This window comes from Electrophorus electricus, chromosome 2 (assembly GCF_041902795.1).
Source record: "Electrophorus electricus isolate QZ-2024a chromosome 2, ASM4190279v1, whole genome shotgun sequence".
Lineage (NCBI taxonomy): Eukaryota > Metazoa > Chordata > Actinopteri > Gymnotiformes > Gymnotidae > Electrophorus > Electrophorus electricus.
The window spans coordinates 38086258-38110734 of record NC_137498.1 but is presented as its reverse complement, the minus strand read 5'-3'; the positions used below and the strand labels follow the sequence as shown (position 1 = coordinate 38110734).

Here is a 24477-nt window from a genome sequence, read left to right as displayed (position 1 = left end):
ACACACACACACACACTCATGCACATGTGCACATACACATGCATGTATACAAATGTACACATACTTTCTCTCTCCCTAAAGCCTAAACAGCTATCTCCAGCTCTTCTGCCTACCTGGAGCAGCTGGAGTGGATGGGAGTCAGCTTCACTCAGCCCTTTGCTGAGCTTGGTGACCTCTGTGGGTGTGTCGGGGTGATGCAGCAATAGCCATGTCCTTGCTTCATTTCTCCTGTCTCTGCTACCATATCAGCCAGGACAAAGGCAGCAGTAAGCAGATCGCACTACCTCTCTCAAATTACCACGCTGCACTGGAACAACCCCTCTTTATTTGTCTCCCATAGTGAGGGCATCATATTGTGGTTTTGAGCTCCTGTTCTAGGTCTGGCTTGACTGACACCATTGTCCACCAATCATACAAAGCCACTCATGTAGTGGGTGTACATTACTATCCTGCATTGACATAAAGTGATCTTTTTCTTACTAGGAGATTGGTGATCAGTTTACTGTCTCATGCAAAGGTGCTCTTGTGAAGATCTTGCTTTTCTTAACCATTAGAATCATCCTGGAATAAAAAAAAGTAAATAAGTAGTGGGTTCTTAAATAGTAGGTTTAGGATGGGAGGAGATAACCTTACACTGAAATGGAAGATATACACATCTAACAGACACAGAAAAGCACACAGTCTTCACACTACACACAGCCACATACAACCAGTTACAGACTGACAGACACAGACTAACACGGAGAGGTAAGTGCACAAGGACAGAAAAGGATTCCTGCAGACATCTACAGAGAGAGAGAAATTAATCTTTTTCTCCTGCATTCTGCCAGCCCCATCTCTTCCAAGCCCCAGGGAGAGCCTCCTGGAAGCAGTGTGGGACTGCCATTCCCCATGACCCCCACTGCGAGACACGCCAGAAAACAGACAGTGCTAGCTTTGTGCTAACAGGAAAAAAACAAAACAAAAAAAAAAACAACTCGCAATATGAAACATTTCCATTTGCAGTCGACACTTGCCTAGGCAGCCAAAAGATGCAAAGTTCGAACATTCTGGAGATATTAAAAAGGTGTTGTCTTGTAGTTTGCTCATCATTTAGTGCACATGGACCCTGGGCAAAGTCAAATTCCAGCAAAAGATGTTTTTCACAGGCAGATGGCGCTGTTCAGTAGCGTATGTTGGGAATCCAAACAAGATCCTCCCGATGTTCAGGGATCAGGGCGAAAATCCAGTCAGGCATTCAGGAAGTAGATAGGAGAATGAGCAGAACCTCCTAATCCATTTGGATCTGCTACAGCTCTCCTACTCTAAACTGTAGCAGTACAGGACAAGCAAATTATGTTTTATTTGTAATCAAGTGTATCACAGAGGAAACTGAATTGAAACTATAATAAACACATTATACTTCCAGAGTCAAGCAAACCTGAGTTCTGGGCTCACTGAATAGAAACTGAAGGTCCCATCACCAAAAGAGATGACTGACCTGAGATTATGTTTGCTTCTTCTATCATGTGGACAAACATCATGTATTCTGGCCCAGTGCCTCTTTAAGATTTGGTCATCATCAGAGTCTGAGCAAAGAGACAGTCACCTATGACAATTTTACACTGTTACCTCACCACTGGGACACTAAGTTGCCTGGTAACACAGTCACATAAAGATCTGGTTGCATGGTTACAGATCGTAGGGTTGTTGTGCAGTGCCCTACTGCAAGTAGATGGAAACCTAATTAAGAAACCATGCTGAAGCAAGTCACCAACTTCACTGCACAAACACACACTCTACACAAACATACTCTACACAAACACACTCTGCACAAACATACTCTACACAAATACACTATACAAGAACATAGTATACACAAGCACATACTCTTCACAAACACACACTCTGCACAAACACACACCCTGCGCACACACTCTACACAAACAAATACTCTGCACAAACACACACATACTCTGCACAAACATATTCTACACAAACACATACTCTTCACAAACACACACTATACAAGCACATACTCTGTACAAACACACACTACACAAACACATACTCTGTACAAACACACACTATACAAACACATACTCTACACAAACATACTCTACACAAATACATACTCTGCACAAACATACTCTACACAAACACACACTCTGCACAAACATATTCTACACAAACACATACTCTTCACAAACACACACTATACAAGCACATACTCTGTACAAACACACACTACACAAACACATACTCTGTACAAACACACACTATACAAACATACTCTACACAAACATACTCTACACAAATACATACTCTGCACAAACATACTCTACACAAACACACACTCTGCACAAACATATTCTACACAAACACACTATACAAGCACATACTCTACACAAACATACTCTGTACAAACACTGTACATGCATACACGGGCTTCACAAACACATAGAGATGGTTAAATGAAGAGGAAGTTTGAGAAAAGTTAACACTATGTGTAAAATGACAATATTTAACTAAATATCTCTATTACATGATGATAATGGGACCACAAAAGCACATATGAAGTCAGCATACAGACACACACACACACATACACACACACACACACACACAAGCATACACACATTCACATCCACATACGTCCATGTGAACCAACACATACAAACACTTGCATGGAAACTGACAGAAAAGTATGAAAAGCACACCTCACACACAATGTGTGACATTTTAACAAGGTGAGTTTGGGACAGTCCGGATTTGTGAGGAAAGCAGACAGTAAGGCATAAAACACTGCTTACATTAGAGTGCAAGGCTGTTTGACAAAGTCTCAATCACTGTTGGAGAGATTTCTTCGTTGGGTTAATGTAATCTCAGGCCTTATTACCCCACTTTTCTAAACTCTCACTCTCTCATTCTTGTTAGCCAACAGACAGAAGGAGTCAGGCCTGCCTGAGAAAAAACTAAGTAAATGTGATCCTTCATATACGTCACATACACTCCCTCCCCAACGATCCTGAGACATCAGTGCAGAAGCAGCTCATACCACACGTCTGCACTGCCACGCGCCCAGCCCTACCCCCACCACGTTCTGCTCCCATCTGTTCTGTTCCCATCTGCATGTCGGCCAGGTTACTGAGTGATCCATGGCGGTCCAGGTGAGGTAAGGGGCCAGGAGAGGATGAGGTGTGTATCTTTAAGAGCCACAGCTCATTGAGGCAGTCACACACTGGGTGTCTATTTATAACCTCTGTGGTTGAGGTCTCCATTACATTTGCATGGGAGCTGAGCACTCACACCCCACTCGCTCCTCATTTACATACGTTGGGTGGTTGCACAAAGAGCTTCCTGCTGTGGCTTACCATTTAATATTGTGTGTGCGCATGTGTGTCTGCATGATGGGAGGGACAAATATTAAATGTGTACATGTGTGACTGTGATGCTATCACTATACTCCATCGTCTGTTATCGCCAGAGGAGTGTGTATGTGCGTATTTGTGTGTGTGTGCAGTTGCCTACATGCAGCATGTGTGTGTGGAAGCCATTTAGCAGTACTGTGTGTACTCTAGCAAAGTGAGGCTGGCCGTATGTGTATGTGATGAGTCACTGCGTGACACAGCAGGAGGATTAATTACACTCACTAAGACAGTGTGTGTGTGTGTGTGTGTGTGTGTGTGTGTGTGTGTGTGCGTATGCGTGCGTGCATGTGTGTACGTTTTCGCGAGGCTGAGCGTGTGCCTGCATGCATTAACATTAACCTTGGTATCAGTGGCCATGTTTAAGTAAAAGAGTTCAGTTTTCTGGAGTGTGTCAGGTACACCTCCATTAAGGACATTCTCTCCACACAGCATGTTCCACCCAGGCTGCTCTGATCTTCACATTAAGCTGTCCAATGGTCCAGCCAAACTCAGGAACGCACAGTCCACCTTCAAACAAAACAGCCCTCAGCCCACATGATCTGCCCTTTCTGATCTCCCGTGGCCTGCCCTGCCCCTCACCGCCTGTGGTGCACAGGGAACTCAGAAAGCGAATGGCATAACACAGAAGCAGAAAATGTGTAAAACACCGATATCATAACTCTTACTCCATTTTCATGCTTCGCTACACAGAACTGTAGAACTATAATAGGAAACTTTAAAACACCATATCCAACATCAAATATTCCTTTAGAATCAATGTATAATGATAATTCTTCTTTTTTCTTGTATGTTGCATTGTCATGAACAAACAAATGACAAAACCTAGCTTAGCATGTGTTCTTTACTAAACTAAGTTGGACCTCAGCCACTGGCCATAATGTATTAAAGTGGGGAGGTCATTAACTAGAGCTGTCATTAATAAGGCCCAATCCTTCTACTTAGAGCTATTTGTGAACTAATCAACATGAACTAAGTTCCCAAACCTTGGGGAGTGGTGTGGGGTGGTGTTTTGTGGGAGTTGGAGTGGGGTGTTGTTGGATGGTGTGGGGGAGGAGCAGTCCAGAGTCAAAGCGACACCTGAGCCTCATGCTCCTTTTCCCCCACATTCCTGCTTGCACACTCACTCACTCACTCACACACTCATGCACTCACTCACTCAAGCGGTCACTCACTCATGCAATCACTCACTCACTCACTAACTCACACACTTGGCTGGTGGGGTAGGGGAAATGCTGCTCTACATTTCTCTGCATTCATGAAAGCAAAGATCCGGGCTGCCTACGCACTCGCAGAGCTACTCTCATTTATCCACAATTTGGAATGGTTAGTGGTTTTCCGAAAACAATGCAGGAAACATATACGCATTTCTGTGAATTTCGATTTACAGTCACTTGATATGTCTCAGATGCAACAGTTTAGTGTAGGAGTTGGACCATCCACAGGGATTACAGGGGGATTACAGCGAGTCATAATGAGTTGTCCCTGTAGGTACCATCACCCTATGTGAAACAGTTTAGGGATCTCCAGAGTTTGACAAAACTGCCCAGCACACCTAATCCACCCATGCAGGAGTGGGCTGGACTCAGGAGAGGGAAGAAATTACACATGCAATTGTTAATGGGCCAGTGCCTGTGATAATACAGCTGCATTAGGATCCATGCATTCCACAGGCACACAACATGGAGGTTGCCTGCAAGTGCACACTGTTAATTCTCAGTCAAATCTGCTCCACCTTCCTCTCAAGTCACACACACCCAAACAAACATGCACACAAACACACACATGCACACACACACACACACACACACAAACACACACACACACACACACATGAAAGCACACAGAAAACACAAATCAGGCACTCCAATACAAATCAAATACTCATGCATATCACAAGTACACATGCACAGACACACACATCCGTCGCTAACCTTGGTGTGGTGCTGGGTGTTCAGTGTTGCAGAAAGTCCAAGGTAGCAGTAAAACTGCCAGACTCCCACGCTCTTTAATCCCAACCTGCACACTGCAGGGGGACAGGGAGCACAGGCATGGGGAGGCAGAGGTGTGTGTGTATGTTTGTGTGTGTGTGTGTGTGTGTGTGTGTGAGAGATGGAGGGTGGGGGGGTGGGGGCAGACAGAGTGTACCTTGCCATATTGGTATATATCTTTTACAGAATATACAATTTGCTGCACATATACCTATGTCTCTGTTCCTCTTTCCCCTTCTTCCTCTTGTATCTCTCTCGAGGGACACACACACACACACACAGAGAGAGAGAGAGAGAGAGAGAGAGAGAGAGAGAGAGAGAGAGATTAGAGAGAGAGAGAAAGGAACAGATAGAAAGTTGGTTGGGTTGTGTGTGTGCACGTGTGCATGTGGGTGTACAGCAGGGCTAAGGACAGGCTCTAGTATTACCCCAAGAGTGAGCAACAGTAAAGAAATGCCCACTGTCTGAGTATCCCTTCAGATCTTCATATACCAATGTATATGAATGACAATGTATGACAGATAAGTCCCTCTTGCCCTCTCACATGGAACCTGAGCCTCAGCAGAGCCAGACTAAAGGAAGCGTATTAGCCACTCAGGGAGGGGCTATATAGCACTGCTTTCTACATAGTTTGTGGACACAAAATTTCTGTTTGTGCACCAGTCATGTGATACTGAATTACTGAATACAGGCTAATTGACCAGGAGCTTCACATTGCCTCACAGCAAGCAAAACTATACCAAGCTATCCTGAATGACTGACTGACAAACCATCTGATAGACTGATCGACAGACAAACTGACAAACAAGCCGTCAAACCGGCCAACAGACTGATAGACCAACTGACAGACCATCCGACATACCGGCCAACAGGCTTGTTGAGCAGGGCAGGAGAGAGTGGTCAGAAGCCTGACTCTTGTTCTCTTTCCCTGGCCCCCTCTTCAGTGGACTGTGGTGGTGCGTCCATCCAGACAGGCACTCCAGCTGTGACTTACAGGCTCTTGCCTCCACCATCCACTCCCACCTCCACTATCTGCAGTTGCCATCGCTGTCAAGTAGACTTCCCAGAACCTTCCACAGCAGTCCCTCTCAAGTATTCGACACTCCACATCAAAGAATAATGAACAACCTCTGCACTAGAGACTCCAATCTATACACACAGCCTGGAAACCTTGGCAACACACAGTCTACCTTCCGATGATGTCATTGTCATGACCACGTCCACTAAATTATATAGCATTTATGCACAGATAAATGACTGTGCAGGGGTGGCATGTTCTCACTGAAGCCATTAATGACAATAATCAAATCCATAAATGATGAGGAATGATTATGCATGCGCATATGTGTATTAAGCTAACACACAAAATAAGAAAGCCATTAAAATCTAAATACAACAAGAAAAGTTAAAAACATTCCTCTTTCATCCAGCACTTCATACTAAAAGAATGAAAGAATGTTACCTTGCAACGAACATTAAAAAAAAACAAAACATGTAGATACCATATAAATATGACCACACATGTAAGGAGTAGGCCAGCTGCCTTTACCCACAGTCCCTCGGGCACAGCTGTACACTCTGCATCTACCCATCTCAGCTCCCCCCCACCTCAGCTAGGAATTCAGTACAAAGGTCTATTTACTTGTGTCTGTGACTTGACTGAAACAGTTTCTTTTAAATCTTCCATCAGAGAAGGTTCCACCTCATTCCTACGAGGAGTGAAAGAGGGCGGGCCTACCGTGTTTTTGCAGAGAGAGAGAGAGAGAGAGTTGTGGTGGGGGAGGCCCATTATGTGTACACACACTGACAGGTAGCGGCTCTTTGTAATGCCTAGTCAGAGGCTCAGTGAGTGTGACATGGCTGCATGCTGCCAAGAGAGTACAGTGTTCTCACACCGGGAGGGGGGAGACAGAGAGAGATGCACAGAACGAATGGGAGAGACCATGAGGGAAAGCAAAACAGAGGGCTTGGGGACATACCGGTAGGCGATTTCTCTGCATTACACAATTCACATTGTATAACCATGTGGGCATCACCCACCATCTGCAGAGCAGCACCTATGCACTCCACATCTCACTCTGATATGTATGCAGATGTATCTAAAACACCAGCACCATTTGTCCAAAAGAGGATCCACTGTTGCCTCAGGGGATTAGAGTCACTGGAGCAGACACAGCGTGGGGGATTTGGGCAGCAAGGGGCATAAACCTGAATGGCAGGATGGCCAAGGTGCTCATTCACTGCAGTGACATCAACTCCTCCCACAGCCCATGAGATAAGTGGCCACCACTGCAAGGTGAACTGATCAGTGTTGCAGTGCTTCTGCCCAATATGACACTTAGTTGGTATGTGACACTGTCCAAACATGAGGCTTCGTGGGCTGACCTTGGATTACGTCAATCCTGTTCGTTAAATAAATAAATTTGGCTTCAGACTTCTGTTATTACCAGCCTTTAAAATCACAAAAATAAACTCCAAAAACATGCTATACAACACACGCCTTCAACGTACGATACTACAAACAAACACGCCAAAACGGTGGCAGGTTCACCGAATCTTGCTGATCGACAGGCACACCCAGCACCCGCTGTGCCCTTCTATTCCTCTGGCATGCTCAGTTCACCCTCAAAGCTTCTGGCTCACAAGGAACTTCATCCATGTGATCAACGGTGAAAACCTCCATCTAAGCTGTGAACTCACATCATATTTTTAGACATAAAGTAGCAACTCTACAAGAGCTCAGATCTCACCCACAGTCTGGAGGAGAGATTCCCAACCGCACACACATGCATAGTTCACCGTGCTTTCTATCTGGGCTTGCAGGAGACAGATCAGGGTGTCTGCTGATTACTAAATACTCAGCACCCACCATAACTGAAGAGCCTTTGTTGTATGCTGCTATGCACTGCAAAAAACCAATACAAAACATCTCAAACATGCAGTCCAGAAAAGGCTGGTAACTTACTCTACCTGTGCAATGCCAGGACTGCAGGTACTTGATGTGAGCACTCAATGACTGCTCACATCAAAAAACATTGGAAAAAAAAAAATCACTTTCTGAAACTAGTCTAAAAGAATTGTATTCTACAAAATCGAGAAATTATCATACCATTTGGGGAAATAAAATCACACACGCACACACACACATTTCTTTTTATACCTTGTCAGAATGTGAGGTAACATCACGTATGTATTGTGCAGAGATGTAATATAGATATAATTAGACGTAAGTTCTCTCTGCCTGGGCCCTCTCCGCCTGTGGGCTTTCTAACCTCTGAGCTTGCAGCATGTGTACCACTGTGACTCTATTAGCTTCTAATGCATTTAAACATGCTGTGCCACCAGCCACAGAAATCAGATCTTTAGTGCATATCATCTGTATACCATATCTGTTTTTAGAAAACACAGCTTTGAAAAAAATGGATGCTGCTTATAAGTGTCATACTAGCACCTCTTTGGTACTACATGACAGTGTTGTTGACTGTTGTAAATATTGGAAAACAATCATGTATCATGCTCTCAGCTTGTAATCTTCTTGAGGGTGCCATCTAACCAATGACTAGTATTAGTGTCCTTATGAAAACAAGATGGTGTTGTGCTGCGACTTTGATGGAGGCTTTCCTTGCTCTCTTTCTATGCCATACACAGACAGCAGAGGGAGCTCTTCAGAGTGTCTCCATAAAGGGTTGTAACAGCTGAATAAACAGCAGCTTCTTACAATTAGTTAAAAAAAAAAAATTAATGAGAGAAAATTCAAGTGTATAAGGCACTGACAGATTAATATAAGAGGAGAAATGGAGAGGAAGAGAAGGGAAGGGAGTGTGGGGGGGGGGGTATTAAGAGTCAGTTGCTGGCTTGATTACTCAGTACTCTGTTGCCATCCTTTCATCCATCTTATTCATGTTATTAGGAAAGAACTCACCATGCCCTGCCTGACTCCTCTCCCCATGATGGCTGCCATTTCTAGGGCTGCTGCTCCAAGCCTTCCCTTACCACACTGCCATGGAGACAAAGAGAGCATACAATAACCACAGCACTCCCACACCTCTTTTTGCATATGTGGTAACGTCTGCCCCTAAAATAGATGAAGTCTCGATCTGAGAAGCGTTCAGTGATGTCTTTTCATCAGCCACACCTCAAACATGAGCACGGGCACACTGGGACATGGCAAGGCTAACCAAGCTGCTGCCTGCTCTCTCCCCACAGCAGGGTTTCAACTGGGTGGGGTGCTTTCACTCTGGGGGTGGGGATTCTGATATGTAAAAGACAACACAGGCTGCAGCCCCTTCATTTTTCACTTTCCTTATCAGTGACAGCACCATTCCTGGTGCGCTCATGCCAAGGGTGTCGTGCCTGAATGTGCTAGAACACCACCTGGCGAGTGGGCCGACAGGCAACCACACTAGGGCTCCATCTCCTTTGGGTCAGACATGCCTGACATCGTGTTCTTCTGCTCCACCCTGGTAGGTCATGAGGTGTGTGCTTCAGATGGCTCCAGATAGCAGTGAGGTAGAGCTGAGACAGGGCGAGTTTGGGAGGAGGAGACACAGTGAATGGCTGATGGGGCTCTGTGAAGGCAGGGTGGTGGTTCTGGTGGTGGTGCTGGTATGATGGCTGTGTGTGGCAGGGAATAATCCGCAAAAGAACCATGGAGGGAAAGATTGTGTTTTAGAGAGGGAAAGAGATTAGTGCACAGTACACCACACAGGCAGGTGTGTTCTAGGAAAAAAAAACCTCAAAAACATATTTTGCACAATTAAATTATTTTCAAAGGGTTTGACTGTATTTTTGTGAAATATGTGCTGGTGAAGTAAGATATAAAGACAAAATCCTTCCATAGTGTACAGGATGAGGCATATCCTCAGTGCAGTAATTTAAATCTTATCGTAAGACCTGAAAAGGGGAAGAATACATGTAATCTAACTCAGCTGAAACTATTTTACTGCTTCACATTGATTTGAATGTTGTGGCTAGTGAGGCATCATTGCTTTCACCACAGATGAGAGAATTGCACAGGAGCAGAGGGAACTGACTGTAGAAATGCCATAACACAGGCTATCAAGCTAATTGGTAAATAATTATTATTTATGGAATAATGCCCATTAATAATTCACATAACCCATGAATTAAAAACATTTAACAGGATGTTGAACAGTCTTTATGCTTGCAGCTGTAAAAGATCATTTAGAACTCAGAACTGGATGAAGTTCTACAACAGTGAAAAAGGCAAAAAATACAGTGTTGTTTTGAGGAAACAACACTGCACTATTCCTTTAGCAAAGCCTCTGCCTTAGTGGCTTATGGACACATTGAGAACACAGGAAAAGAATCCTGGAGGGCTGCCATTATTCACGGTATGACAACCAATACATCACAAAGCCACATAAACAGCCTTGGATATGGAGCACACACACAAGTGCTTCTGGATTTTAAGTACATATATACAGTTGTGGCCAAATGTTTTGAGACTGACAAATTTTGGTTTTTACAAAGTTTACTTGCTCAGTTTTTTTGTCAGATGCTTTTTCCAGCATGACGGAGCACTATGTCACAAGGCAAAAGTGATAACCAAGTGGCTCAGTGAACAAAACATTGAAATTTTGGGTCCATGGCCAGGAAACTCCCCAGATCTAAATCCCATTGAGAACCTGTGGGCAATCCTTGAAAATTGGGTGGACAAACAAAAACACAGAAACTGTGATCAACTCCAAGCACTGATTAGGCAAGAATGGGTTGCCATCAGTCAAGATTTTGACCAGAAGTCTTAAAAAAGAAGGGTCAACACAGTAAATATTAAGTCTTTTCTTAAACTGGATGTATTTGTCAATGCAAAGTTAAAAAACTTATGAAACGCTTATAATTGTACTTCACTACACCATATGAACATCTGACAAGAAAAACAAAACAAAAACTGAGGCAGTAAATTTTGTGAAAACCAAAATTTATGTCAGTTTCAAAACTTTTGGCCACAACTGTACACACACAAACACAGAATCAAACGCAGATGCCAAACACCATTAAACCTCTTTGGATAGTGTGTATACATACACATGAACAGAACATAGATGAACAGAACACACACCCACTTCTTGTGCTGACCACATGTCCTGACATTAGCATCATGCAAGGTAAATGAGTTAAAGTGTCCTGTAATCATTAGAGCAAGAATACCAGACCCTCAGTTCATTATGCTGATGCACTCAGGATGTCTCTCTAACCGGCTACAAAGCACCACTCTGCCTCCGCGATTAGCTGCCCACTAATCTCCCCCTGTCTCTGTACCCAACCCTGCCTGAGCAGTCCGGGCTGGGTGCAGACCCACGGCATGGCCAGACAGCTGCAAAGACACTTCAGTAACTCAAATTCAGCATTTGCTTACACCAGAATGGAATGTCCCTTGCACCAGCCTGGTATGTCTCCACTGACACCATCCTGCGCTGTGGCTCTCTGTTGCACAGTAAAAAGGAGGGGGCTTGCATAACAGCAGTGGAAGGCTGGCACAGTCTGCTGTACGAGTTAAAGAGGTGTGTGGGTTGACTGAGAGCCATGGTGCTGGGTCAGTAGTGCTTTCTGTGTCTGTGCTGCTGCCACTCCAGCATGGGAAGGCATGGAGAACATGCACACTGAGTCACCCTCTGTGATGTCACTTCATTCCTTTGATCACACTCTGGTTTTGTGTGTAGTACTCTCGAACGCATGCGCACATGCACGCACACACAAACACAAACACGCCCAGCTCTCTCTGCCAACGTGCTCTAAAAATACCCTGCTCCCAAGCTCTCCTATGTGTATGTGTGTGTGTGCGTGCGTACGTGCATGTGAGAAAGAATGTGTGACAATGAATCATTCCATCTTAGAGAGATACTCTGCTGATCTCTGAATTCTTTCTGGTGTCTCCTACAGGCTTACATGTTGGTGTATGATAGAAAGAGTGAGAGATACAGAAAAAAGAGAAGACAAAAGAGAGTAAAAGAAGATGGAAAATGAGAGAAAAGGCAGAGATGAAGAAGGACAGGGAAAGAGAGGAAGAGATAGAGAGACTACTGACTGTGTATGTGTTGGTACATGTGTTGTTCAAACACGATTACAAGTGTGCAAAGTTCATAGTGTCTTCGGCCTGTCTTCAGGGTGTGACAGAACTGCACACGCTGCTTGAGTCCACATTCCAAGAACTACGTGTCTCTGACAGTCAATCATGTCAAGTTTCCCTTTACATAAGATAGACAGAGAGCCAGTGAGCACAGGAGAAGAACAGAGAAAAACACACACTATGTGCTACAGGGAGAGAAGGAATGAGAGAAAGTGATGGAGAGAGAGAGAGGGAGAAACTATGGTTTCCTCCCCTCCACTGAAGGCATCAAAGCCAGCAGTATCTGTCACTCTGGGAGCTACATCAGTCAGGGAGGCCGCAAGTATCTGGCAGTAGGTGTTGGAGACTGTGCAGAGGGAGAAAGCCATGCACCCCCATGCTGCTCACCCACGGCCAACAACACGACCCTCTGGAAAGGCTTTGGGGCCGGGCCTCCCGCTTCTGCCTCTACTCCTGACAGTCAGAGAGCCCAGCCCAATGAACAGCACTGACTAAACATGTTCTGAAGATTACCTCAACAGAGTCCAGGGGCCAACCTGGTGTGTCCCACTGCAAATATCAAATACCACTTTCATAAATAATAGGGGCCATTTGAGACATGTTAAAGGCATGTGTAACATTCCATAGCGTATAAAGGTGGAACATGCTATAGTGGATAAGCGTGGAGCATGTACCAAACATGCTCCAATTATATCCATTATGGAATGTTACTGGATGACATGTTGCAAGATTTCCTATTTAACCTGGTTGTTTGCTTCTAAGAAGTAGAGGACGTTATACATGCAGGCAAGCAGTGTGTAGGCAGAGAGAATTCTACACTAGCACTTTCTAGTCAGAAGCCTGGGCCAACACAATGGGCCACTGGCTCCTCCTATGTAGAAAACTGTACTTAGTTAAGAAACACAGGAGCAAGGAAGGACCCTTGAAAATTAAAATGGGTTTATAAATCAGCACCACACTACTGCCACAATTATTACTTTTTTCATCAGCCTGTCATCACTCCTGCTGTTTCCAATAGCTGTTTGGGCATGCTCCACCTTTTAACAAGAAATGAAAAATCAGAGCAGCATGGAATGAATGGAAAGGGGACGACATGTAAATTAATGTAAATTCATTGCCGTGCAGAGACAGGTGACGATAAGATAGCCAAGAGCAAGCGAAAGCCATTGGAGATAACATAGCCAATTACCACAGGAGGAACTACTAGGACCTGAGCTCCTGCCTCTAAGATCAGGATTCCTCCTGATCACGAGACCTGTAGCCTCATACAACAATGACTGTGAGAACAGACCATTACAAATGCAAATGTAGAGGCTGAGAACAACTATTTTGATCCCATTTGCCCACACAGATAGCATGACCAGCTTGTCTGGCTTATGGCTAGCCTTTCCTCCAGGCTCTATCCAAAGACTACATGGCCAAAACTACTCTAATTTATGCACAAGGCATCCACTTGTTGATCATCATTAGCCACTATACAACACTTTCATATGGACTAGGCTAATTACCCAGCATCTCCTCAGCCCCAGATCTGAGTGACTACAAAACAGTAAGAATATGCAGCTGGCTTGTATTCATTTCTCCTGAAAAGAAAAAAAGATTCATAAGCTAAATTTCCTGAAGGCATATTGTGGAGTTTTTTTTCTCCCCACAGCACTGCAGCTGCAGAGGAGTGTTTAGCTCCTCCTGAGCCCATGAGCAGACAGAGATATTAAAGATCATCACTCAGCGCTGGATGTCATGTCGCTAATGGAAACACAGCCTTAATGTGCGAGAACTCTGACTCTGACCTACCCTGCATTTCCATAGACATGAACATGGACTGCTAGCCTACTTGGGTGCTTCAGGAATGGTGTTCATTTGAGCAACACAATGGGTCTGTTTCTAATTGGAAACTAGCCAATCGATGGAGATCTCCTCAAATCTACAGACATCCACACAGCTATACTCTATATATACTTTGACCTGATATCTACCTTTTATAAAACAACAGAATAAAATCAATAGGACAAATATTTTCCTTTTTTAAACAGTGGATATCTTTTTCTTGGTGGCTTGTAGTTAAGACGGCTCCCCATCTTAACTGAAATGCCATAGATGATTTTCATAGGTGACATTTGTAAAGACAAAGAAAAAGAACCCTGATGTACTTTTGGCAGGATGGAGGGATGTGTGTTCTCAGATTATAGTGAGTATCCAAGAGAAGCACCTTTCTTTCCCATGCCACCTAATGGATACAGAGCCACTCACTCCCATAATGAAGACATGAACAGCCCCTTTGTGAACTGAGAACCTTACTGCTCAGCACTCCACAAGGCTTTGGTAATTACAGATTATATGAATAAATTCATAAGCCCTGGCACAGGTAATTAACTCATTGTTTAGCAATTAGATGCAAAGAAAGAGAGAGAGAGAGAGAGAGAATGAATGTGTGAGGATGAGTGGGAGAAAAAACATAAGCATACCCAGGACAAGGGTGGAAAACAGAGTGAGCATCCAGAGAAAGCATTTTGTCCAGGGGGAAGCCAAACATCAGGGTTGCGAGACTGTGTGTTTGTGTTTGCTTAGGGGTGGATTGCTCTGGGTACTCTGAGGCACTGACAGCTGTGGCAAACTGGAGCACAGTGGCTGAGGAGAGGGGCTCCACGCTCAGGCCCTCAGGTCTAGCAGTCAGTCACAGTTTCCACACTCAAACTGACATACTATACACATAACATCAGAGGGTTTGCTCAAGTTCGGATTGGGGAAGGGAGGAGACAGAAAGAAAACAAGCAAGCATAGCAAGAGTTTCTGTGACAGCGTGTGCAGTCAGAACTGAGCAGAGCATTCCAGTGAATGAGTGGCTTTCTTGGCAGTGATCACTACTGGAGACAAATGAAAGAGGCGCTGGAGATAAGACACAGAGAATGGAAGAAAGAAGGGAGGTGGTTGAGCTGCTATCCATTCAGATGGAATGAAAAGAGAGAGCAAGCTCACCAGGGAGGGAGGGAGAGTAAGAGACAGACAGACAGACAGACAGTCAGAGAGGAGGAGAGAGAGAGTGGGAGCCAAAGAGAAAAAGTATGATCTATCAGAAGTCAGGAATATCAGCATGAAAGATTTATCTACGCCCTGCTGGCTACAACTACAGCTGGATCCACAACCACCATGGATCACCCCCACCCCCACCCCACCTCACCCCACCCCACCCCACCCTACCCCAAGATGCTGCTCTACACAGACTCTGTAGGGCACACACGCAGTTATCAGATTCATGTGTTGTCTACATTTAACATGTCCACTGACGCAGGCCTATTCTTCCCCCAGATGCAGGGTGCCACTCGGGATAGAGGGAGGTATAGGTGGGCCCCCACCACCCCACCGCACCACCACCCCTTCTTTTCTGCTTAGTTCCACTAAATATTAAGGTACACTATAGAAGAGAGCATATAGCAGGAAGATGATTTCAGCAACAGCACTGGCTTTGCTCACACATCCACAGAGAAAAGCTAATGAGTCACTCAGCCACTGTTGACCAGTAAACACAGAATGATGAACGAAGGAAAAAGGTGAAGAGAAAGAAGTGAAATCTGGGGGGCGGAACGAGCTCAGAGACATGTGAAGGTGAAACAGCAAGAGAGCAGATGCAGACAAGCACCAAGAAAGAAGAAGAAGGTCGAGAAAGTGCAAACCAAAGCACACGGGAACTTTCTGAAAGTGATCAAGCAAAGTAGAGGTAACAAGCACAAAGAGAATAGGTGGACCAAAGGCAGGCAAGAAGGTAGCTTAAGATCTCAGTGAGACCATGTTAGAGAGACGGCATGTGGTAGGGAGGAGGAGGAGGAGAAGGAGGAGAAATAGCCATGCTGATCATTTCCACAGACCTGTGACCAGAGGTTGAGCTCTTGCCACCTGGCTTGACACAGTCACCAGAGACCCCAGCACTGCCCAGGCAGCAGGCCAGCTCTACCCATCACCACACCACTTAGACTGGACCCCACAGGTAAGATTATCAAGGCGTTCTTTCAGTGGACAGTGACAAACTCTGAATGCTGAGTCCGGAGTTGCTGTGTCTAACCCATGCCCTGGCCTGGGCTACAGAGATGCACATGCCAGGAAGAAGATGCAGGCTGGTTTCTGCACTGGTTCAGCTTGTTGGGGCTTGTGTGAATACATGTGTCATTTGTGGTCTGAATGACAGAGAAGGGTTAAGGTGTGATTGTACAGGGCAATCTAGGATTGTTGTGAGACAGTTCAGTGCGTTAAATGCTGTGTGTTTAGTATGTTAAATGCTGAGTTGAGCACTAAACACCAATACTCAATAATCTATGTTATCTTCTAGAAGAGATGTCCTAGTATGCACAAGAGTATGGTGAGTTTTATAAGCAGTAGAGTTGTAACATATCTTTCCCATACAATTGACATTTAGGTCCTCTAACAAAAAAGGTAACGTCCTCATACCCCCTCCGCAATCCTGCAAACATTTCAGGTTTTTGATTTGTCCCAGGTCCTCATACCAGTGACAATCATGGGCTGCAGGGCACTTGATCATCAAGACAGGATGTGCTGGGAGCTGTAGCAGAACAAAAACCTGGAATGGAATGGGAAACCAGAGATTGAATACTTCTACTTTAAGTCCACTCCAATTCCAGACCCCCTTCCCCCCACACCCTCTCCATTCTGAAGGTGTGCACTGAGAGGGAATGCTTCTTTTCCAGAGTCTCAATCAGGGCTGAGAGAGACTCTGAAGGTCCCAAGGGAGGGGGCATTCACAAAACAAACACTGGCCCCTATTTATAGGTGGCTGTCGGCATGGTTACCACTCTTTGTTTGTTTGAGTCAGAAACTATTTCTGCTCTTTGCAGAAACACAAGTGGGTTCACTTCTTTCCAAACCAATGTTTCCTTCAAAGGCAAGAGTCTGATTTAGGTTGCTTGCTATTCATATGAATATTCGTATATTCATATTGGGGTAGTGTAGCTCAGTGGTTAAGGTATTTGACTTGTAATCGGAAGGTTGACAGTTCAAGCCCCACCACTGCCGAGCTGCCACTGTTGGGCCCCTGAGCAAGGCCCTTAACTCTCAACTGTCATAATTGTAACTCTCTTTGGATAAGAGTCTCAGCTAAATGCCATGTAAATGTTCCAGACTTGATCTCAGCACTAAAACCTCTGTTGTTACAGGTTTGCTTACCAGTTGCTGAATTTATGTAAAAGGCTTTCTGAGTGAACCACAGTTATGTTCCAAAGCCATAGCCCATGAAGCGGAAAGCAGGGAATGCAGGAGCTGCATTTGTCAAGGGAGATGTTGGAACAGAGATGTCCTGGGAGACGAAAAAGAGTAAACTGCTAATTGTTTGAAATGAGTTGTGCGAGATGACAAAAGGCACAGTAAGCTATGCATTACTTTGGCTGTTCAAGTCTAGAGCTGCTGCCTCGGTTACCTGGCTTCTCTCGTAGTGATTAAGGTAACATCTTGGACAGAGGCAGGGAAAGGATAGCTCAATCAGGCAAACCTAGCGCTTGGGGGGAAAGAATATGAGCTTTTCCATGGAAACGGATAAGGTGGATATGGTGTCCTACCAACACAGGTATACCAGCACCTACTTTAATAAAGCTTATGTAGATCTCCCCTCAAACTCAGAGATACAGAATTTTTGCTTCTTTTTTTCTTTCTTTGAGGGAGATCTCAGAATCCGATTCAAAAGAAAAATCAGAATTATATGGATTCTTCATCAATACTCCCACTTTGAATAATCTGCAATGTGTGTGTGTTTGTGTGGGCGTGCATGCATGTGTGTATGTATGTGTGTGTGTGTATGTGTGTGTGTGTGTGTGTGTGTGTGTGTGTGTGTGAACATGCACGCTGGCTTTTTTCCCCTCTGCCCCTTGACACAGTTCTGAGAAATTAATCGAAGAGCAAGATAACCTTAATTCCACTAAGCTAGTAACAAAGTTTACTTCTGCAACACTGTGGAGGGAGGGACAAGAGCAACTGCAATAGATAAGACAGACAGACAGACAGACATGCACACACATATACACACACACACACACACACACACACACACACACACACATACATACGCACACACACATACACATACACACACATACGCACACACACACGCACACACACATACACACACATACACATACACATACACACATACACATACACACACACACACACACACACACACACACACACACACACACACACATACACACACACACATACACACACACACATACATACACACATGCATGCACGCCCACACAAACACACACACATACACGCATGCAAAGGCCCTCTTTTTTCTGACACCACAACTGTAGGTAGCAGTTTCATTTCACACTGAGAGTTCCATAAAAACCTGACTAGATGAACAAGCAGAGTAGACATATAGTATGCCACTCCCACTTCCCATACAATCACACCTCTGTAATAGTAAACTGCAGTCAATAAAACTCCTCCCACTTCACAATTTGAGTGCGTGAGTGAGTATGGAAAAGCTATTATTCTAAAAGGCATACACAGAAAAAAAAACATGCCAGAGGATACTGTGAAGTTTTGAAAATACTCAGTAAAACCACAAATGTCTGTGCAGAGGAAGCCGGAATGCTTCATACAGCTGAAGATCATGAGGGAATTTCACTAAAAACTTAGTATAACAGATGGGTTTAAAGTGTTTTTAAAAACTTCACAAAAACTTTCCAGTGAATGCTTAGATGAGACCATCAGTTAACTGACATTCAACTCTCTTTCTGTTCCTATGCCATCAGACTGTCTGTTGCTAGAACAGAGCGAGTCAACCAATGACAGGTCACATAAGACAGTAGCCAAGGCAACTCTGCAGAAAGACACTGTAGGTCTGTACTGTCTGTACTGTAGACACTGTAGACACTGTAGAACCTTTGGCTCCTGTTCCATTCTCTTTCTTATGTCTCCAAGTTTGTGACAGCTTTTGGGTTAGACTTATATCATTCTGGGCACATACACCATGACACCACTGCTGTGCTTTCAGAAAATAGCAACATGAGTCCCATTCACTTATTTTGCCATTAAGAACTTCATGTGTCATGGCTTGGCAGTTGTGGAGGGTCATCCTCTCTCTTTAGGTTACATACTTTAAACTAGTAATTTATCTATTTATATAGTTCCTTTATGGTGTCAGCCCATTATACCTCAGTGAACTGATTAACACTAACATGTTAGTCATACCTACTAACTAACTAAAGCTAGTCATAGCTGCTGGCTACCTGTAACCAACTAATGTATGCACAGCTACAGAGTCACCTGGATATTGTACTAAAACCCAGTGAGAGCCATGAATAAGAAGTCTACGAACAATAGTAGCTCTCCACTCTTATCTAGTGTATCAAAGTATCATTCTGAAAAAAGAAAGAGGGCAAGACAGGAGCTTCAGTCCTCTGTAAACACAGTTGCACGCCCTTCTACAGCTGATGTGTGTGTTTGTATGTGTGTGCGTGTCTGGCTCCTAAGGGTTTTCCCTCCGTGAGGAAAGATTCACAGCACAGTCAAGTTCATCTCCTGTGCACATAAGCAGCTGTGTTTATATTACTGAAAGATGGGCCAAGAGTGCTTTGCCCTCAACCTTTTCTCTCTCACGCCCATTAACAGGCTCTCATTCTCACACATTTAGTCTTTTCTGCTCCCTCTGTCCTGTCTATCACTCTTTTCTATTGTTCCTTCTTCTCCCTCACTCTAAACCTTCTCTCCCTGTCACTTCAATTCAATTCAATTCAATTCAATTCAATTCAAGTTAGTTTTATTAGCATGACTGTATCAGGTACAATTTTGCCAAAGAGCCTGGTCTCTCCCTCTCTCTGCGTTTTCCACTCTCCCTCTCTCTGCGTTTTCCACTCTCCCTCTCTCTGCGTTTTCCACTCTCCCTCTCTCTGTATCATACTCTCTCTCAATTTCTCCCTCCCTGTTCCTCCCTTTCCCTCCATCTCTGTCTCTGGTGATCTGTCTGAGAAGCACAGTATAAGATAGCTCTTTGATTACGATCAACTCCGACCTATATCTGTTGGCCAAAACTGTAAAACTAAAAAAACAATGAAAAAACTGCCAATACTGTAGTATGATGTTACCAAAATCTAAATGAAGACAGAAAGAGTGAGAGATAGATAAAATGAGAGGATTCCATACCGAGACAAGAACTGCCCAGATCTTTCTGGAATTGCATATGTCCCTCTCAGCAAAATAATCTCTTTTTTGAGCAGGCCTCAAAATGTCATCTTATTTTGACGCAGACGCAACCCTCAGTGTGAAACCCCACTAGCAGCTGATATTGCAAATACAGGAGCACACAGCTGGCTTTTTCAACACAGATGCTGGGTGTTTGTGGAAGGGAGAAGGTCCAGTTTCTCCAGTGGCAGTATGAGAATCCTGCACAAAAAGAACACACATCCAGTTTTCCAGTTACAGCAGTTACTGATCAAGCAAGGCAAAGTCCAGGAGCTTCGACCAGCCTCACTCACACACTAGGCTTTAACCACATTAAACAGCATACGCCCTATCAACCAGGTGAAAGTTCTGCCCCTTGACCAGATGGCTGACCTCTGACCTGTGGGACCTGCAGACACACCTGACAAGACCATATGCTCTACTGCAAAACTTCACTCCACTCCGCGCACACACACACACACACACACACACACACACACACACACAAAGTCATATCCACAATGTTAACTGACAACATAACAAAGCAGAGAACAGAGAACTACTGACAGCCCAGATGAGTGTGTGTCATTTGCTATGCTGCTCTCACCCACTGAACCAAACGTTGGGGCCAGGAAAGGGGGGCAGATTGCTGCTCACTGCCAGAGCAAAAGCACTTGGGGGTAAGATGGGGTAAAAGAGGGCGGACACCTCAGAAGTCATGGAGTCTGGGCCAATCGGGACTAATTACAAAAGCACCTTAACAGAGCGAGAGGGACACAGGGGGAGAGATGGAGAATGCCAGCAGAGCAGTATTAGCACGATTAGTCAGACAGTCTCCACCAGCATCACTTGACGGGGTTACCCAGCACTCCACACTGAGCAGAGATCTCTAACACAAGGCTCTGATACAGTAGCCCATCCCGATGACCAGCACAGAGGTCTGCTGGGATCCCTCTCTCTCTCTCTTACACACACACACACACACACACACACACACACACACACACACACACACACACACACATACACACACACACACACACACACACACACACAGCAACAACAAGGGCTGTCCTTGCTCAGGAAACAGGGTTTCCATTCATGCAATTCAACTGGAGGGAGGAGTCACCAGAGGAGACAGTGTCTTACTCTGTGAGCTTGTTCCTATGTCTTTCTCTCCACTGCTATAATACAGCTCACACTAAAGACAGTGAGTAGATTTTGTGATAGTCATCCAGACCTCAGTCTTTGCCCACCCCACCAGCAGAAAAAGCAACTCCTACATGCTCAATTTATTCAATCTGTCTCATATTGGCGAGACTCCACTTCCCTTCCCAGCTGTGTCTTTTTAATAGAGAAACATTCTCTCTTCCGTGACCCTGACTCCAACTCCTGCTTCCTCTTTCTCTCCACATCCCGTGCTTGCCATGCCTCTGTTACTGGTGATGGATGATAAATGAGACAGAGCTTCCACGCACATGTGCGTCAGGAAGGTCTCTTGTCCACATACCGTACGCTGAGTTCATCTTAGGTGGTGGCCAGTCAGACCGAGACACCCTAGAGCCCACTGATGTGTATGATCCCTGCTGCAGCTAATGGCACTCTATCGTAGTAATAGTACTAGCACTGTCTGTCTGTCTGTCTGTGTGTGTGTGTGTGTGTGTGTGTGTGTGTGTGTGTGTGTGTGTGTGTGTGTGTGTGTGTGTGTGTGTGTGTGTGTGTGTGAATTGCTGAATGCACTGTCCCGAATGCATTGTGCTGAGAGAGAGAGAGAGAAAGACTTAGAGAGAGAGACAGTGTATACGTGACTACACCACCAAAGCTCTTCTATACTTTTATAATCTTCAGATCAAGAGTCTCTGCCAATGAATGGTATAACTGAATGTTTATGTATCTTTCACTGAAAATCTCTGTATTCTTGCAATGTGTCCTGCATGTCTCTCTCTCACTCTTACTCTCTCTCTCTCTCAGCACAATGCATTCAGGACAATGTATACAGCAATTCAACAGCTCATCTTAAAAACATTCCAGAGTACTGTAAGTCTGGAAAGAGTCCAACCACACACAGCATGTCCTTTATTTAAAACCACAGATTTACATAGTGCACAGGAATAGGGAAGTGACATGCCCAGAAATCGTAACTAATGTAGGTCATGATACAATGCCATCTACAGATGTTGTGCATGCATTTTGCAGCATGAAGCTAAGGGTAACCCAATGACTAATGAATGCACTATGAACTTATGGATTTTTTATCAGGAAGAAAATAGCCTTTGTTTTTGTTAGCAATAGATGACACTTGCAGGCAGTGAGTCATTCTGCATATTCCACAGCAGAGTTCCTCTTCTAACCCTTACTAACCCTGTAGTCTCATCTGCATCAGTGTTTCACTACAGCTCCTAGTAAATGTACTTAAAACTAAAGCTGTAAAGAGCATGTCTGTCCTTCAATTTCTCTACCCAACTGTGCCTGTGTATGTGTGGTGCTGTACATGAGACATGTCAAAGGCAGTCATCCTTCTTCTCCCCTGAGACTTGTATATGATGACCCTGCTTGTGTAATGAAGGTTGAGGTGACAGGAGGATGCGCTTGTGTACATACACATACACATACATGCACAAACACACATCCTCACACACGTACACACACACACACACACACACACACACACACACACATACACATGAGCACAGACACACACGCACATATGCACACACTTACACACAGGAGAGCTGTTTTGCATTCCCTGCTGAACAACAATGCTGTTCCTTAATGCACACTGGGACCAATGATATCTACTGAGATGTGAGGCCTCCTGGATTTCAGCATAATCGTCAAAGCCTGAAAACTTTCTCAAGGGCCCTGGGGGACAATGGCTATCTTCAATTAACTACAGCCGGTGTTCAGAAGATAGCACCCAGTTGGTGTATGTTTGCGCATGTGCTTGCGTGCATGTGTTTGCATGCATGCGTACATGTGTGTGTGTGTAAGTGAGGGGAGGACAATGACATCCTGTAGCTGGAATGTGTGGGTGGTGACTCAATAAAATGAGACGGGCCCTTGTCAGGAGAACACTGGAGCAGAAGACGAGTGCTGTCGATGAACTCTGCCCCTACAGTGTAAAGATGTTGTACTTCACCTTGAGAAGAACCCTGGCTGGCAGCCCCCTGCAGAACTCCCTTCAGGCCTGGCGCAGACACCTGCCACAACTTTCCACATGCTACACGACATGGATCACACATCATCTCCAACCCAAAGGCATACAGAATACTCATGAACTAAAACTACACATAGACACAAACACACACATACATCTATGTCCTCCCTGCCATTCCATCCTGAATATGAAACGTAAAGGCTCGATTCTCTTCCAACAAGCCACATCACTGTAGTAGAGCCCTGATCAGTGGTACAGAGGCTTCTAGGAGCAGCGAGGTAACTGATATGCAATGGTGGGAAGGATCTGGAACCCTTTAATTAACTATGAGAAGGCTGCTCTGTGCTTTCAACAAATGCAGCTATGGTGTCTGCCATGCTCCCAAGAACAATGCAAAAATCATCTAGATGTGCATCGCCTGCTTTTCTTAAACAACCTGTTCAATGAATAAAACATCATTATTAATCAAAATGGTAGAACCTTGTCAGTCTGACCTCTGGTACGTCAGCTAGCAAATGTGATTGTACAGTAGTGGCAAACTGCATGATCCAAACTATAAAACTGGCTGCGTGAGAAAAGCATGTGTCATGCTTTGAGCGAGTGACAGTTCGGTATCACTTCGTGTCATCTTTTGGAATGTGTGAAGGCATTAGCCAACCA

The 24477-nt window shown here is 44.6% G+C and overlaps 1 protein-coding gene across 10 annotated transcripts in view; it reads right to left on the bottom strand.

Moving 5' to 3' along the window:
* atxn1a (ataxin 1a) overlaps positions 1 to 24477 on the bottom strand; it is a 64299-nt gene that overhangs the window by 32687 nt on the left and 7135 nt on the right. For 2 of the 10 annotated variants that reach the window (XM_081702448.1, XM_081702488.1), the window contains exons 2-3: positions 16929 to 17058; positions 9321 to 9395 (exon numbers count right to left, since the gene is read on the bottom strand). The exons of 4 other annotated variants lie outside the window; for them this stretch is intronic. The gene's annotated coding sequence lies outside the window, so the exon portion shown is untranslated. The remainder of the gene's footprint in view (positions 1 to 9320; positions 9396 to 16928; positions 17059 to 24477) is intronic. 4 more of the 10 variants (XM_081702458.1, XM_081702482.1, XM_027006310.3 and 1 more) reach the window with 2 other exon arrangements.